Here is a 9,365-nt window from a genome sequence, read left to right as displayed (position 1 = left end):
TGTGGCATATTTTCATGTGTCAATTTTTTTTTAATTTGCATCACACGTACATCATTTTCATATATGTACTCATTCTCATTCATAGCCATCTTCGTGAATTCACCAAACCCACCAGATCATTTTTTGTTGAAATATTCACAGAATCCTTAATGCACTTATCCAAGTTTTGTGGTAAGATGGTGGTTTGACACATGTAGCTAGAGAACTCTTTTGCTTAAGTTTTCATGTGAGTTTGGAGAGGATTGAGAGCATACAAATGCAGTAAATTGTGATAAGCGTTCATTGATATGTTGAATTGGGCACTTCTTTTGAGAATATCATTACATGGTTTGCGGTACAATGATGGATATACTTGGGATATGACGAAGGTCAACTTAGGATTAACGTTTGAGCCTTTCAAGCTATCCTTTCCATCATAGACCCCTAGTAGCCAACTTTGAGCCAATAAAACACTTGTAACTTTTTCTTTTCATATGCCCATACCATCCATGCCTCTCCACATTGGAGTATAACCTATAAACAGATTTTCTTACCCTTTTTACTTCCAAGTGTATACTAGGTGTGGAATTTGAATTTTCTTTCTTTAATTTTATCATTTTCAATTAAAAAAAAAAAGAGAAGAAGAAGACGACGGAAAAAAAGAGAAGAGTATAAGTTGCAAAGTGTTTAATTGAGTGAGCTCCAAAAAAAAAAAAAAAGAAGTTGGTAGAGATGGAAAGAATACAAAAGTGGCATGTGTTTGTCCATCAAATTGTTGAAAAAAAAAAAAAGAAAAGAGGAAGAAGAAGGAAAAGCATTATTATTTGATGATCTGAAAAGTTGGAGAGTATATCAAGTGAGAAGTGTGGTCTATTGAGATAAGTAATAAAATTCCATTTGTATGTACTTGGAAGTTTTTGAATCCCTTTCATCCTTTTCTTTATATAACCCCAAAACCAAGCCACGTTACAACCTTTTGTGTTAACCATTCTGATCCTAAGTAAGCTGTTGGAAAGATTGATGGAAGTCTCATTTGTTAGTGTTCCTATCATAAGATCAATGTTTGCTTGTTACTTGTACATAGTTGCCTAATTTTCCATGAGAGTGTATATACACCCATTGTCAACTCCATAGAGAGAGCCCTTACATGAAACACTATTATACCCGTGAGTTATGGAGTTGAACCTTTTGCTTAAGATGTTCTTAATGTTGCATGTGTCAAGGTTAGTGGTACGATGGTTATAGCTTGGAGAACACACACACACTCTGTGGATTGCTATAGGTGGATTGATCTTGATGGGTTATTGGATTCCTTAGATTGTTTTGATATGTGAATCTAGAAAGTGTGACTTGATGGCCTTTATGTGTGATTTTCTTTGGTCTCTTTCGTTGTTTTGACATGAAAATTGCCAAGGACTAGCAAGGAGTAAGTTGGGGGTGTGATGAGTGTGCGAAAGTGCACTCTATATACCCTATTATTGGACTAAAATACTAAAATGTGAATAGAAATCATAGGAATTAATGTGTATTCTTAAATTGAATTTCTATTTACGTTGGGATACTCCTAAGCAGTTTTTTTATGTTTAATTTCAGAGTTTATAAAAGAGCAAGTCAAGCCCAGCCAAATTCAAAGGAGGACATTCATGGGGTTTGAGAGCAATTTGGAAGAAAAGAAAAAGAAAAAAATCACAAAATGAAACCACAAGAAGTCCAAGTCCGAAATTCGCTAGGAGACAGTCTGGATATACTTTAGTCTTTTGACTGTATCTTTTTACTCATATATCGGATTGATGTGATTCTTAATGCATTGGAAAGCTATCTTAAAGGTCTATAACTTTGTCTCTAATAAGGATTTCCAAATTCGAACTTCTGAAGGCTGTACGTGGCTGCCAAGATAAGTTCTAAAATTTAGGCGATTTTTTTATGCGGAAATCAAGAGGACATTAGGGTTTCTTTCTTACCCTATATAAGCATATCATTAGCACGAAATGGAGCGGAGGAAGAGGCACAAGAGGCAGATCTGAAGAGAGGAGAATATCACTTCCATGGCCACCGTTCGCTTCAGTTTTCTCTGGAGATTTTTGTTGTCCATTATATTTATGGGTAACTAAATTTTCAAGTAGGGTTAGGGATGAACTTGCACATTAGATGGCATTTCTAATTTATTCTTAATTCATGTATTTGATTTTCAATTGCTAAAACTCTTTTATTTTATCATTCTCAATTCATCGTTGATGTTTTCTTCTCCGAATAATCATAGAATTTATTGTGTTTATAAATTCAGTCATGCTTTTTCTATTGAATGGATTAGTTCTTTGATTATGTTTGGATCAATTATTTATCTATATTGATTTAGTTTTTTGCTGCAATATCGCTTCCTGAGTATATTGTCGTCATTGAATTTTATCAATAGGGGTAGTAATTCACGTTTTTTAAAAGTGATGAATGTTTTTTCAAAGGGTTACATTTGATTTAAGTCTGGTTTATAAATCTATACCTTCCGATTGGGAATTGCGGGAATTGAGTTCCTAATTGAGTTATCCAATGAATTAAGAATAATTAAAATACCAGATTTGTGCAAGGGATTCCCGACGCTCTACTGTTTGTTAAATTTGAGTACTTTTTCTATTAATCACTTTGCTTCACTTGAATTTACATTTAAAATTAATCTTTGTTCTCTATTACTTATTTAATATTTTTTTCTTTAATTTCTTTGTTTCTCTTGCTATTCTTTTAATTTGTCTCCCTGTAAAATGGACACCCCAAAGCTGTGTTACAACTACCGCGTTATTCTTTGGGCGTAATCAACACTCATTGTTAACTCCATAAAGAGAATCCTCACATGAAATACTTTTATACCCGTAAGTTACAGAGTTGAACCTTTCACTTGAAATGTTCTTGATGTTACATGTATCAGGCCCTCTAGTTAGATGGATATAGTTTAGAACACACATACACTCCGTGGATTGCTATAGGTTGATTGGTTGTGATAGGGGTATTGAATTCCTAAAATTGCTTTAACATGTGAATCTAGAAAGTGTGACTTGCTAGCCTTTGTATGTGATTTTTTTTGTCTCTTTCGTTGTTTCGATATGAAAATTATTAGGGACTAGCAATGAGTAAATTGGGGGGTGTGATGAGTGCGCGAAAGTACACTCTAAATACATGATCATTGGACTAAAATGCTAAAATGTGAGTTAAAATTATTAAAATTAATTTATATTCTTGAATTTAATTTTTATTTATGTTGAGATATTTCTAAGCACTATTTTTTTATGTTTAATTTCATATTATAAAAGAGAAAGTGAAATCTGAAAGAGGGAGCAGCTTAATTTCTTCTCATTTTGGAGCAACACAGTAGAATTTAAGAATTCATTTAAGTTTGACGAAAGGCTAATGGTTTGGAAGTAAAGTGCATGGATGCTTTTTGATTTCAAGTAGGACACGCAGTAAGTGAAGATATTAATTTAATTCTGGGGGCAGTTTTGATCTTTTGAATGGATATACATGTGAAGACTTAGGAAGGATATCAAGCATTGGAAGGAGTTGATGTGGGACCATCAGGAATCATTATCTTTTCTTTTGGTCTTTTGAATTGGAAATGGCAATTTTGACTTCTACTTTCTTTGGTTGGGTTTTACGTGATAAGGCAAGTTTTATTTGGCTTGACTTTTGGGGAGAATGTTGTCTTGACTTGCCGATGACTTAAACATTGCATGAGGTCTCTTGGTTTTTATGTTGCGAGACGCATACTAGGGCCTTCTTTCGATTTGACTTGGATGTGAGACACAAGCTGGTAGTTACGAGATGCAAGCTTGGGATTTTTCAATTTTTGTCTGGGTTAAGACACACAGGATACTCATCATATATATAGTTTTTTCGTTTTGACGAAAAAGAGAGCTCTTTTGGAGAGGCGGCTGAAGAGCTGGGGATTTTTTATGACCGCCGTTTATTTTACTTCTCTCTTGAGATTTTTATTATCTATTATATTTATGAGTAATTAAATTTTCAAGTAGAACCAAGGATGAATTAGCACATTAGATAGTATTTTTAACTTATTTTTAATTTATGTATTTGATTTTCGATTACTAAAATTCTTTCATTTTATCATTTTCAATTCATTGTTAATATTTTCTTTTTTGAATAATCATAGAATTTATTCTGGCTATAGATTCAGTCATGCTTTTTCTATTGAATAGATTAGCTCTTTAATTATATTTGGATCAATTATTTATCTATATTGATTTAATTCTTTGTTGCAATATCACTACTTGAGTATATTGTCGTCGTTGAATTTTCTCAATAGTAATAATAATTTACGTATTTTAAAAGTGGTGAATGATTTTTCAAAGGTTTACATTTGGTTTAATTTTGATTTATAAATCTATATCCTCCGATTGGAAATTTTGGAAATTGAGTTTCCAATTGAGTTATTCAATGAATTAAGAATAATTAAAATACCAGATTTTTGCAAGGGATTCCCAACGCGCTACTGTTCGTCAAATTTGAGTACTTTTTTCGTTAGTAACTTTGCTTCATTTTAATTTGCATGTAAAATTAATATTTATTTTCCATTAATCATTTAATATTTTTCTTTAGTTTCTTTGTTCCTTCTGCTATTCTTTTAATTTGTCTCTCTGTGGAATCGACATCCCAAAATTATGCTACAACTACCACATTATTTTTTGGGTGTAATCAGGTGAACGTGGAGATGATCCCTACTTCCCCTTCCACTTCTCTATCCGCGGTCGAGAACCAAGTTTTCAAGGACGTTTTTAGGGACTCTACAGAAGGGCCCAGCTCTCACAAGGAGAGAGCGCCTATAGCCGGGCCTTTTCATGCCCAAACTCCTAGAGAAGGGCCACGCTTTCTACTATCACCATCGATCTTACGGTGGCATCTATCAAGGAGCTGATTGAGGGGGGTTCTTAAGGGGGAGCTGCAGCCTGCTCATCAGTTGTAGAGGAGGGGGTGGCAGCAGAAATAAGGATTGGAGAAGGAGGTTTGTGCACTTCTAGTGAGGAGAATGAGCGCTCAATTCTCTTGGAGGAGCAACCATCCACCACTGGGGGCCCTTCTCATTCTTCAGCTTCTAGTTCAGCTGAGGAGGCTGTGGGTGAAGCTGAGAGTGTGGGGATGGCAATGTGGCCATTTACTGTGGACCGCCCAGTGGAGGTCATTCCTTTGTCCACTCACCTTGAAGCTGGGGGAGCTCGGGTGAAGGCCCTGGAGCATGTGGTTAAGTCCCTAAGGGGCTTCTTATCCGAGGTCCCTCTTTTCTCCTTAACCTGTCTTTTCCCTTCTTTTCTTTCTTTTCATTTTTGACCTTTCTGGTATTTATTGTTGCGGGTGATAGGGAGCAAACTAGTTGGCCATCTTCATAGTGAGTGGCCAAAAGGTAGCCAAAGAGGACTAACGGGACCTTTGTTCCTTGGCCTAGGTGGCCCTTTACTGTGTGCGCAGAGAGAGGAAGGAGAAAGGGAGCTTGGAGGTCGAGCTGGCGGCAATGAAGGAGCAGGCCAAGTTGGCCTAAAAGAATGCCTTGGTTGCTTCGACAGTGACCACCTCGGCCTAGGAGTCGGTTGACAAGTTAACTGCTACAGTGACTGCCATCAAAGAGTCATTGGGCCAACTTCATACAAAGAATGCAAAGTTGAGGAGCCGCCAAGGCTTTGATGCACAGCAACGCAAGCTACTGGAGGAAGAGTGTCTATCCCTTTTGCTTACTCTGAAGGGTTGAGAGGACTCATTGTTAGGCCATGGCCGACCAGGAGAAGAGAAGGGCCAAGAAAGCTTTGAATGAGTTGAAGGAAACCCAACAAAGGATAGCCACCCAGGATATAGTTATTGCTGATTTGCAGAGTGACCTGTCCCAGGTGTAGGAGGTCGTTTCTCACCTAAATGGGCAGCTGGGATCGACCCTCTTTGTTCGTGACCAAGCTTGGGCGCATACATCGAAAACCTTAAGAAGAAGTGGGACTATGTCATATTGAACCCTCAAGCGGACTTAGGGGCGCTCGAGGCACACTTGAGACCTAAACATACACTTGAGACCCTCTTTGTTCATGTCTCAAGCTAATATGTCTAGATTTCTCATTATAGACTTTACTACAAGACCTAGACATAATAGCTTTACTATCATAGTGCAAAGAAATGGCTGGCATCAATTGTATCTACAAAGAGGTTTCATTCATTTGCCTCTTTATATCAATGGCCTCTTTATATCAAAGAGGTTTCAATGGCTGACATCAATTGTAGCTACAAATTTATATCAGATAACAAATTTCTCAGTCATTTGCCTATTTGCTCGTTGTCGCCAAGACTACAAATTCAGGTTTCATTGTCTAATTTTATATACTCATCTATTTCTTAGAAATTCTTGAAATAGCTCCACTACCAAGGGTGATAACCCAACCAAACATAGCATTATTATCACTTACACTAGTGTAATCTAATTATCATCACAATATCCTTCTAGTACACTCGGAAAATTGATGTAATACAATATTATCGAACTAGTTCTTTTGAAGCTACCCAATGACTTTTGCCGATTGCTTTCAAATGTTCTATACTATGATTATTTGTATATCTAGAAACTTTGCATACTGTAAAGGAAATATCTAGCTTAGTGCAGTGCATTGCATACATTAAGTTACCAATTGCATTTTCATTAATTTAAATAAAAAATTATATAGGGTGTTTGTTTATTTAATTCCTAAGTGTTAAAATTTAATAAGCAATTTTTTACGTAACGAGATTGACATAAAACATATCTCCCATTATATTTATTTAGTTTGAGACCTAAAATAGTGTCAATTTCATTAAGATACTTCCTTTTGAACTTTGAAGCCAAATACTTCTTAGTTTCCTATATCCCTTCCACTCTTTTTCCAAATACAAGCAAGTTATCCACATAAACACAAATTATAATACCATAACAATAAGTGGGTTTAGAATAAATACATTTATCAACATTATTATGCCTACATCTATGAGATAAAATTGTTGAATCAAATTTCTCATGCCATGATTTTGGTGTTTGCTATAATCCATACAATGACTTGATTAATTTGTAAACTCTCTTTTCTTGTCGAGACATGGCAAACCTTTTTGGTTATTTTATGTACACCTCTTCATCCAAATCATCATTTAGAAAAGAAGTTTTAATATCCATTTGGTATATATATAAGTTCTATATTGAAGCCAGTGTCATAAGCATTACAATGGATCTAAATCTAGCCACTAGTGCATACATATCAAAATAATCTATACCTTATGTTGGGTTAAAACCTTTAGCTACTAATCTAGTCTTAAAAGTTTGAAGAGATACATTTATATTGTATTTTCTCCTAAATACTCATTCACAACTAATATGTTTTGATCTAGGATACAAGTCAACTAAAATTCAAGTATTCTTTGAGAATTGTTCATTCATCATTGATTCTCTTTCCAAAATGCAACATTTCTGAAAGCCATAGTTTCTTTAAATGTTTTTTAATATGAAAAGTTCTATTCATCATCCTCACATCACATTTAATTTTTTAATTTTTTTTTCTTACTAGATGTGTAGTGTATAGATAATGAGTAGAATGACTCAATTAGTTTAGGAAGAACAAAACAATTTAAAAAAAAATTAAAAAAAAATATGGTGTGTGGTATGTGTGGATGATAAGTAGCAGAACTCTTTTAATATTCTTTTATATTTTAAAAAAACGCATGGGTATCTTATTTAAAACATATTTTTGTTTCTTTCCAAAAAAAACAAAATAATAGCTTGAGATGATACAAGATTTAGATCCAAGTTTTTCTCTTTTATGACTTATTCTATTTAGTCAATGTGTCAAAAATTATATGATTCTTTTTTCATTTTGCGTCAATTTCTTGTGTTTGAATAGGATTTGACACTATTTTAGAATCAATATAGAGTTTATCTTCACTAAACTCTACATCCTTTGGTTCTACTATAACATTAGAATCCAAACACTAAAGTCTGTAGACTTTTGAATTTATGGTATATCCTACAAAAACACTCTTCATTGCACTTAGATCTTTTTTTTTTTTTTTTTTCACCTAGAACTCTATAAAAGAAGAATTGCTTATAACTTTAGCATGCCACATTCCACCAAACCCACCTATCCCAAAGCCACCAATTTACAATTAAATCTGTTTCATGCAGCCTCCACATTCATCAGTTCAACTTGTGATTTGGTGTAACTCCATCCAATAGAACTTTAACTTCAACTATCTTATTCGTACCCACTCCATGATAAATTAAACTCCCCAATCAAATCGCCTCCTACATCACCAAGTATCCCTCCTTCACCATATATTCTCTTGGACTGTCCAGATTATATTCATTAATATTTATTTTAACAAAACCCAACTAATGAATTGAGGTGACCTACAATTTTCATCCATCCAGACAGGGGTATCAGTAGGGGTATAATTGGTCTGGTTCGACTTGGTTTTGAATAAATTTTAGAACCGAACCGTTATACATTAGTTTTAAAAATTTAAAAATCAATATGAGCTGATTCATTACTAAAACCAAAACTTCTGATTTTTTAGATTTCGGTCCAGTTCAGTCCGATTTTTCTGATTTTTATGATTTTTCATTTACATGTGTAGCACTACATAAGTTGAGACTTAGAGCCAGTTCCTTTAATGCTTGGTCTTCTCAAAAGTAAGTTTATTTCAATAACTTAATATTAATGTCCATGTTTAATATTAAAATCTCATGTAATATTAATTTTATATTATAAGATTAATAGAAATGAATAATAAGATTAAATCTCCATGTTATATTAATTAGCAATTTAGCATATAACATATATAATATAATATAAAAAATATTTTATATATAATATAAAAAAATTAAAAGATATATAGAAGATGTATAATGGTCCGTTCCAAACCGGTACTGAACCAATTTCTATTTGGTTCAAACCAATTTTCAAGATATGAAAACCAGTACTAAACCAGTTTTGGTTCTTAAAAACCAATATTAGACCGGACTAGTTAAGAATCAAATTGAATCCACCGGTTTAGTCGGTTCAACCAATTTTCTATTTTTTTACACCCCTAGGTATCGGTCCCACAATCTCAGCCAGATGAGCAGTTGCCTTGGTCACTTGTCCAGAGGCTGTGTGACCCACAACTCCCTCTCTTAAACTCTTGCTCGATTGCTTGCAATCCTGATAAAAAAGAGAAGTGCTCAACCACAAAGAGATCCTATTAAAATAAATTCACAAAATGACATAATTTTATATGATACATTAAATTTACTTTATAATAAAAGTAACTTTACAATAACGTACCACATCAATTTATGAATTTATTTTTCTAAAATCTCTTTTTAGTTAAAACATTTCTCAACAAAAAATTAT

The sequence above is a fragment of the Carya illinoinensis genome, chromosome 15, assembly GCF_018687715.1.
Source record: "Carya illinoinensis cultivar Pawnee chromosome 15, C.illinoinensisPawnee_v1, whole genome shotgun sequence".
Taxonomy (NCBI): Eukaryota; Viridiplantae; Streptophyta; class Magnoliopsida; order Fagales; family Juglandaceae; genus Carya; species Carya illinoinensis.
The sequence above is the reverse complement of the archived record's forward strand: the minus strand, read 5'-3'. Positions refer to the sequence as shown.